The sequence below is a fragment of the Medicago sativa genome, chromosome 3 (assembly GCF_051527215.1).
Source record: "Medicago sativa cultivar Bolivia chromosome 3, Bolivia_mono, whole genome shotgun sequence".
NCBI classification, from domain to species: domain Eukaryota; kingdom Viridiplantae; phylum Streptophyta; class Magnoliopsida; order Fabales; family Fabaceae; genus Medicago; species Medicago sativa.
The window spans coordinates 88,888,442-88,896,581 of NC_140751.1; positions in this window are offsets into that span (position 1 = coordinate 88,888,442).

Below are 8,140 nucleotides of genomic sequence, written 5' to 3' on the forward strand. Positions count from 1 at the left end.
AAGGATTATCAGACAAACCTAATTTCTTTGTTATGATGATTTAAAGAAATTTTGATGATGTAAGACGCTTAATTTGACACGTTTTGCCAAAAATACGTAAACCCTAGCTTATGGGAAAATCTTGTACAAACTCAAATTGAGCACTACATGATTCTAGTAGTGTTTGGACATTGATGTGGCAGTGGTGGCACAAGACAAGAATGCAATAACAACAATAGCCAAATATGTGCAGAACCGTGTACTTATGCATCACATTATCAGTGCAGGAAAATGACGGATACAAACAAGATAAAATGTATCAGAAAGTTAAAAATTTCTTTTTAATGGATTCTTACAAATGGTCATCAATCAATGATGGAATGATTACCGCTCATAGCACAAAAACGTTCATTGCTAGGGCTGGAAATGAGTCGAGTCGAACCGAACTTGTCTAAGCTCGACTCGACTCGATAAGAATTTACTCAGCTCGAAACTCGACTCGAGTTCGACACGAACTCTTTTTTCAGCTCGAGTTCGACTCGTTTAAAGTTCGCGAACAGTTCGGTTCGGCTCGTTAGGTTCACGAACAACTTGGTTCGGCTCAATAACTTGAATCAAATGAATCAAGAAAGAGAAAAAAGAAGCAACTATGCTTTAAATGAGCAAAAAATAACTCAAAAACCTTTCAATTGGTCTAAAAACCAATTAAGAACTTAACTAATTAATAACACTATGAACAGAATTCTGTAGTTAGTAAGAAAGGAGGCGCTTTTATTTTATAAGATAAGTTGCTTAATACCCTTACGAATACATCCGATGTGGGACTTGTGAATTGCAAGTTTAATAGTTGCTAGTTCTTGAATAACCTTATTTTGCTGTCAACATTTTCAAGTGGGCATTACCATCATACATTATCATTTTATTTTCCCTTGACTCAAGTGGTCATTTCTTTCTCTACTGGATTTAATTCTTTTTTACAGTTGTTAATAAAATAGCAGCAAAAAACACTGATAAATAATATTTCTTTTAAAAATAGTGTAATTGATTTAACAATGGAATATATATATATATGGGAAATGTTAACCAAATGAGTCGAACTATACTTAGCTCAAGTTCAACTCATTTGTTTGACGAACTTAATTTTAAACTTAAGTTTGACTCGTTTGGTTCATGAACCAAGTTCAACGAATTAATTACCGAATCAAGTCTCGAACTATTTTCGAGTTGGTTCGGTTCATTGTCAGCCCTATTCATTGCTGAAAGGTTGTAGTAATCGCGAATTTTTCTTGAACGACAACATACATTGGAACGAGAATGGCTTCCATCAACAATGGTAGTTAAGTTGAATGATCATAACCTTTAAGAAACCTTTTGTGAGCGTTAGGTGCGACCAATGTTTGTAAAAATGGGTAACAACAGATTTTTTTTTTTTTTTTGACAAAAAATGGGTAACAATAGATGAAAGCCCCATATAAATTTACCAATGCCAAGGCAAACACTTACCTCACGGTAATCTTTAGACTAATATGGAACATTTTTGCCGAAGAAAATTTTAAACTGTTAATAATTAATTTTCTAACCTAAAGCTTGATTGTAAATATGAAAAGTTTCTTTTAGAACAGTAATGTTAAATTCATTAGTCCTAAAGTTAAAAAATATCACACATGATGAAAAAGATGATTAATTTGAAGATCGAAGTGTAAGTTTTAGTTTTCAATTCAACATTGAAATTCAAGAAAATAATCATAATTATAAAGATCTTAGAACCTACAAATCCCACATAAAGAAATATTAAATGACATACCTTCTTCCATGATGGTATGATATTTGAGGGTAGAAGCAACAATCTTCAAGATGTCAATATCTCTCTTTCATGTTCCTTCTATCTTAAAGCAAGCTCTCGATGGCTATAAGAATTGTATCCCTGTTAGGTGTAGATTTGTCTCTCAACGGATTAGCGAAATTCCCTTGATTTGCATGCCTTTTGAATGTGTTTTCATGTGCGCAACCATTGTATGTGTCGCCTAAGATCAATTTTTATCCATGTTTCCTATTTTGTTTAACCTCGATTTACATCATTGATTGTACACCTTTATTGTCATAGATGGACCTCCTTCGTTTTTTCACACGCTTGAATAACATTCCTTTGTGTTTGCCAACTTCAAGTTCTTTTGTTCTTTCAATATGTATTCCTAGCTAGCTAATTTTGCTTTTGAAATTGTGCGAACATGTATCCCTACTTTGTATTGCCTTTGAAAAGTTTTTTTTTATATTGATGGGATCAATAGAATATGGGAAGTCCTCCTCAAAGTCGGTATCAAAAACAATGAGAATTTCGGAATGAGGAGACTTGGAGCAAGGAAGTACTCCTCACTCTCGTCTGCCATGCGACACCCATAATTATTAATCTTTATCACTTTTACGCATCATTAACTTGCCAAACAAATTAGGAGAATTCTACGGTACAGTCACTCAAATAACTTTTCCAATAAAGTCAAAAATTTTAAATCAGTTTGTGGAAAACCGGCTTTAAAAGTCTAAATAAAAATGGAATTTATTAAAGGACCAACAGGGAAATGTATTTTACAACCCTTTATATTATGTCCAAATTATCAAGATATTACACTAGTTAAAGCACAAATTAGATGGTGTGATACAACGGCTGAATATTTTTTAGACAAATATTTATATGAAAGCCATGAAAATATAGATCATTTTTTATATAATGAATATAAAGGATTAGCTCAAGATTTAAGGAATAAACTTAAAGAAATAGCTAGATGAGTGAAGAAAATAATACACTCACAACCAGAGTCAGAGCTTTGCTTGATGAAACCAAGAAATTAAATGAGAAATTTGAAAGACAGATTTCTTTTCTCGAAACCTTACCTCAAATCTATAAACAAAATAATTTGTTTACAAAAGATTATGAGCAAGGATTAGAAAGACCCCATGAAACTTGGGAAAATATGGAAAAAGATTTTCCGTGTTACAATAAAAATGAGAATAATAAATATCCTCATATATATCATTCTTTTAATCCTCAGTTAAATAATATCACTGATATGATTAATTATCTGATAAAAAACTGTTGTAAACAACATCTTTCTCTTCAAGAAGGGGGGAAGAATAAGGAAAAGATTGAAGAAATTGAAAAAACTCTATTTTCTAACTATAAGAAATGAGTATAGAAGAAAATATAGAGTATCAACTCGAAAAATTAGATCAACTTATGGCTACTTTAGACATAAGTGAAAAAGATTCCATTAAGGAAGAACCTGAACCTAAAGATCTAGAAGATATTATCTATGACTTTAGTTCCGATGATGATTCAAAAGACGACGGAAATTTCGTTAAAATAGAACAATTAGAAATGGGCGAAAGCTCAGGAACAAAAAGAGGACCCTCTTATAATTGGAATGCAGAATTCCATAGGGAATTTTCCCAAGCCAAATATCAAAAAATTCCTATGAGTTATATTCCCAAACATAGTGTAAACGATGGAAGTGGAATTTTAAATATTGATTGTGTTGACAATCTTGTCCAAGCTATAAGAAGTTGGTATAATAAAAATACTATCCAGATACAGTTAGATAGTGACTTAAAAGGTCTAAGCCCAAAACAAATTTTTAATTATCTTTTGTGTAGAACAGAAGGTAATGCATATAAATTTCTGGCCGAAAAACCTGAAGAAGAACAAACTGCAGAAAATAGTATGGGAATGATTAATAAAATCTTTGAATGGCTTTTAAATGAATTCAAAGGATGGCAAGATACGGTAGATTCAAATACCGCCTTTAACACTGAAAAATTATGGAGAATAATGAATTTATCCATATGTAACCCTTGTTACATAGAAAATTATATTTGTGAATTTTCACAATTATATTATGATTTAAATAAAGACACTAGAGAAAACCAAAAGATTGTCGAATTATTTTACCAAAAATTACCTATGTCTATGTCCCAAATAATTCAAAACGAATTTAAAAGTGCAGTATCCTCAGGAACGGTTAAAGATACTTTAGGAGCTAGAATTTCTATCCTTAGAAATTGGATGCAAGAACAATGTCTAAAGAAACAATCAAAACGAGATGCACGAATAGGTTTGTGCTGCGATAGAATCCAAGGAAAAATTGGAGCATATGGTTGTGAAAAAACTAGGAAAAGAAGAAAATATCCTAGAAGAAAGAAATTTAAAAGATTTTCCTATGATAAAAAGAAACATAGGAAGAAAAGATTCTATAGAAGAAAAAGGGAGTACCCTAGAAAAAATAAAACCTGTCCTAAAGGTAAAAAATCATGCACATGTTGGCTATGCCATGAAACAGGACATTATGCCAATGAATGTCCAAAGAAAGTTTCTAAAGAAAAGAAACAAGTTTTAAACATGATCTATAGAATAGGTTATGAACCAGTAGAATCAGACTCAGATTCTGATTGGGAGCAACAAAGCTTCTATGAACTTTGTACAGATTCCGAAGATGAGCAAAACCAAGATTTTGAGTAAAGGAAACCCTAGTGCTACCTTTATTAAAATAAAGCTTCGTAAGAAGGAGATTTTAGCCTATTTAGATACAGGCGCAACATTATGTTTTGGAAAACAAAACATATCAAGAAATTGGGAAAGATTAGGAAAACCCAAAGAAATAATTGTTGCAGATAAGTCAAAACATCAAATATGGTTTGTTTTGAAAAATATCTCAATTACTATAGAAGGTCATGAATTCTTCATACCAACAATTTATCTCCATGATTCAGGATTAGATTTAATCATTGGAAATAACTTTTTAAAGTTATATGCACCGTTTGTGCAAAATGTTAAAACTATTTCTTTACTTTGGAAAAATTTAGCAAACCCCAAAGAAAAGACAAAAGTTATAACAACAAAAATTATAACTAGAAATGAGATTATTCAATTAATTTCTGAAAATCTTATAAACCTAAAGAGTATTTGGGAAGAAGGAAAATTATTTTTAAATCTTGAAGAAATAGAACAAAAACTTGATGCTGTATGTTCAGAAGATCCTTTGGATAATCTGAAAAATACAAATCATGAACTTGTTACCATTAAATTGCGAGACCCTAATAAGGAGATTAATGTAAAGTATAAAATGCCTTATTCAGTGCAAGATAAATTAGAATTTCAAAAAGATATAAAAGAACTTCAAGAAAAGAAGTTAATTACTCCATCTGCAAGTCCACATTCGGCACCCGCTTTTTATGTGACAAATCACAATGAAATAAAAAGAGGAAAAGCTAGAATGGTGATAAATTATAAGAAACTCAATGATGCTACAATCGGAGATTCTTATAAATTACCACGAAAGGATTATATTTTGCAAAAAATAAAAGGATGTGATTGGTTTTCATCTTTTGATGCAAAATCAGGATACTATCAAATCAGACTTTCAGAAGAAACTAAGCCTTTAACAGCTTTTTCATGTCCACAAGGTCATTACCAATGGAATGTCCTTCCGTTTGGACTAAAACAAGCACCATCTATATACCAAAGATTTATGGATAATGCTCTTAGAGGATTAGAACATATATGTTTGGCATATATTGATGATATTTTAGTTTTTACAAAAGGAACTAAAGAACAACATCTTAAAGATGTAGAAATTGTTTTAAATAGAATTTCAGAAAAGGGAATTGTTATTTCAAAAAAGAAATCACAATTAGCCAAAAAGGAAATCGAGTATTTAGGCCTTATTTTTAAAGAAAATGGCACCCTCGATTTATCTCCACATGTTCAGGAAAAGATTCAAGCTTTCCCTGATGAATTAAAAGATCGAAAACAAATTCAAAGATTTTTAGGATGTTTGAATTATATTGCCAATGAAGGATTTTTCAAAAACCTAGCAACTGAAAGAAAAATTTTACAGAAAAAGATATCTGAGAAAGTTCCATGGTCATGGACTGAACAAGATACTCTAACTGTAAAAACTATTAAAAGAAAAATTAAAGTTTTACCCAGCTTATACAATCCAACAGAAAACGATTTTTTAATTGTTGAGATTGATGCTGATAAAACAACCTGGGCAGGTTGTATGAGAGCTCTACCTAATGGTAAAGCGATACTGAATCTTGATGATTCGGGAAACTATGTTGGTGATGTAACCCATCAACAAGGAATGAAAGATACTGGAGCAACCCAGTACGCTAAGTCTAGTAGCTCGAAAGAGAAATTAGACAAACTCTCTGATTCATCAGAAAAATTAGTATCAAGAGATACTAAGATTGATTATTCTTATGAAAATATTAAAAATAAGATAAAAGATGAAGATCTTTTACTTTGTAAATATGTTTCAGGATCATTTACAGATACCGAAACAAGATATCCAATTCATGAATTAGAAACATTGAGTTGTGTTAAAGTTTTAACAAAATGGCAAATGGAATTAATTCCAACCAGATTTTTATTAAGAACAGATTCCAAATATGTAACTGGATTTTGGAAATATGACCTTCGTGTCAATTATAAATATGGAAGACTTGTAAGATGGCAGATGAAACTTCAACCGTTTCACCCATATATTGAATATATAAAATCTGAAAAGAATTGCTTTGCAGATGCACTGACAAGAGAATGGAAGCAGCTATAAAGACGCTACAGAATTCTCTCAGACAAAAACAGGAGCAAATTGCCTCTGCAAAAAATCGTCTAGAAACTCTTCTTTCTGAAGAGGGGGAGATGATATTAACAATTCAAAACCTTGAAAAACTTTGTAAAAAAGAAACATCAACAGTTTCAGAATCTAAAAATAGTGAAAACTGGGATCTGCTTGGTCAAGATTCTGGAAAGTTCAACTACTATGCAAAATACTCAGCTCCAAAAGAGTCAAACATCCCAATTGAGTCAATAGAACCAAAAGGATGGAAATCCCAAACAACTGTCCTTGTAGATTTACCAAAAACATCTTGGGCTGATAAAGTCGAAGAAGATGAAAGAAAAAATGGAAAAGAAAAAGAACCCATTGATCAACAAACAAGCCAAAAGATCGACAGTCAACTTGGAGGCAAAAAGAAAGCTTATGTAATTTTTGATGGACCTATGAAAGGTATCTACCAAAACTGGGAAACCACAAAGTTACATACAAACGGCAAAAATGTCAGATACAAAGGGTATGAGACCCTTGAAGAAGCAAAAACAGCCTACAACGCTGTTTACAAAGAAGTTGCAACAGCAAACAATATAGTCCAGCCATCAAAAATGGAGACTAAGAAGAAAATATCTGTAGATAGAATTATCTATGGAGAAAGCAAATTTGTTAAAGAAGTCACCATTGGAGACTACTACAAAAACTGGAGATGGTTAACCAACTACTCAGAAGAGTTAAAAACAGAATGTTTTTATCCTAGCAACAACGGGATAGAAGTAAAAGCTGTAACAGTCCCAGGCGTAGGAAAAGAATTAGTCAGATCATTCTATGATTGTGGAATGATTAAAACAATGTATCTTCAAGAAGATGCAGGAAGAAAAATTCATGAACTAGAACTTCTTCCAAAAGATATAGGCGAAATCGCTTATAAGTTCAACAATAGCTTCGCAAAAGGTAAAGAGTTCTTTTTATCTTTTACTTCAACTTATCCATGGTTTGAAGACGATGAAGTTATTAAAGCCAGACACTTAATCAAGATTGGCATTTCAAATCATTCATATCCAACAAATGATGGAAGAGATGTAGATCCAAGACCAGAATGTTTTCTGCATCAAATGGAGAAATTCTATGATGCTCTCATCAGATTTGGAGTAAAATTACCAAACTTCAGGGTAATTACTGCAAAAGAAAGTTTTCTAGTCTATAGTGATTCAAGGAAACAAGCAAAAGAAGAGCATCTTCAGCAAATCCTAAAGTTTGAAGAAAACTTTAGTGGGCTTGAAGCAGACTTGGGCCATCTACCCGACCCAATCCAACAGGAGTGCTGCCGACACTTTCAAAAATACAAAGGACACCAATGCAAGTGGTGCGCAAAGGACATGAAAAACGTGGCCGACAAAGAATCGTTGTATGATAGCGACATATCACCAAATAACGAAGAAAATGTAGAAAGTTAGTGAGCATGGGACCCATTTAGAGATAAGCCTTATCTCTAAGGCAATTATGTAATCTACTTTTCTGTATTTTCTTTATTTCTTTTGTCATATAGTAAGCTG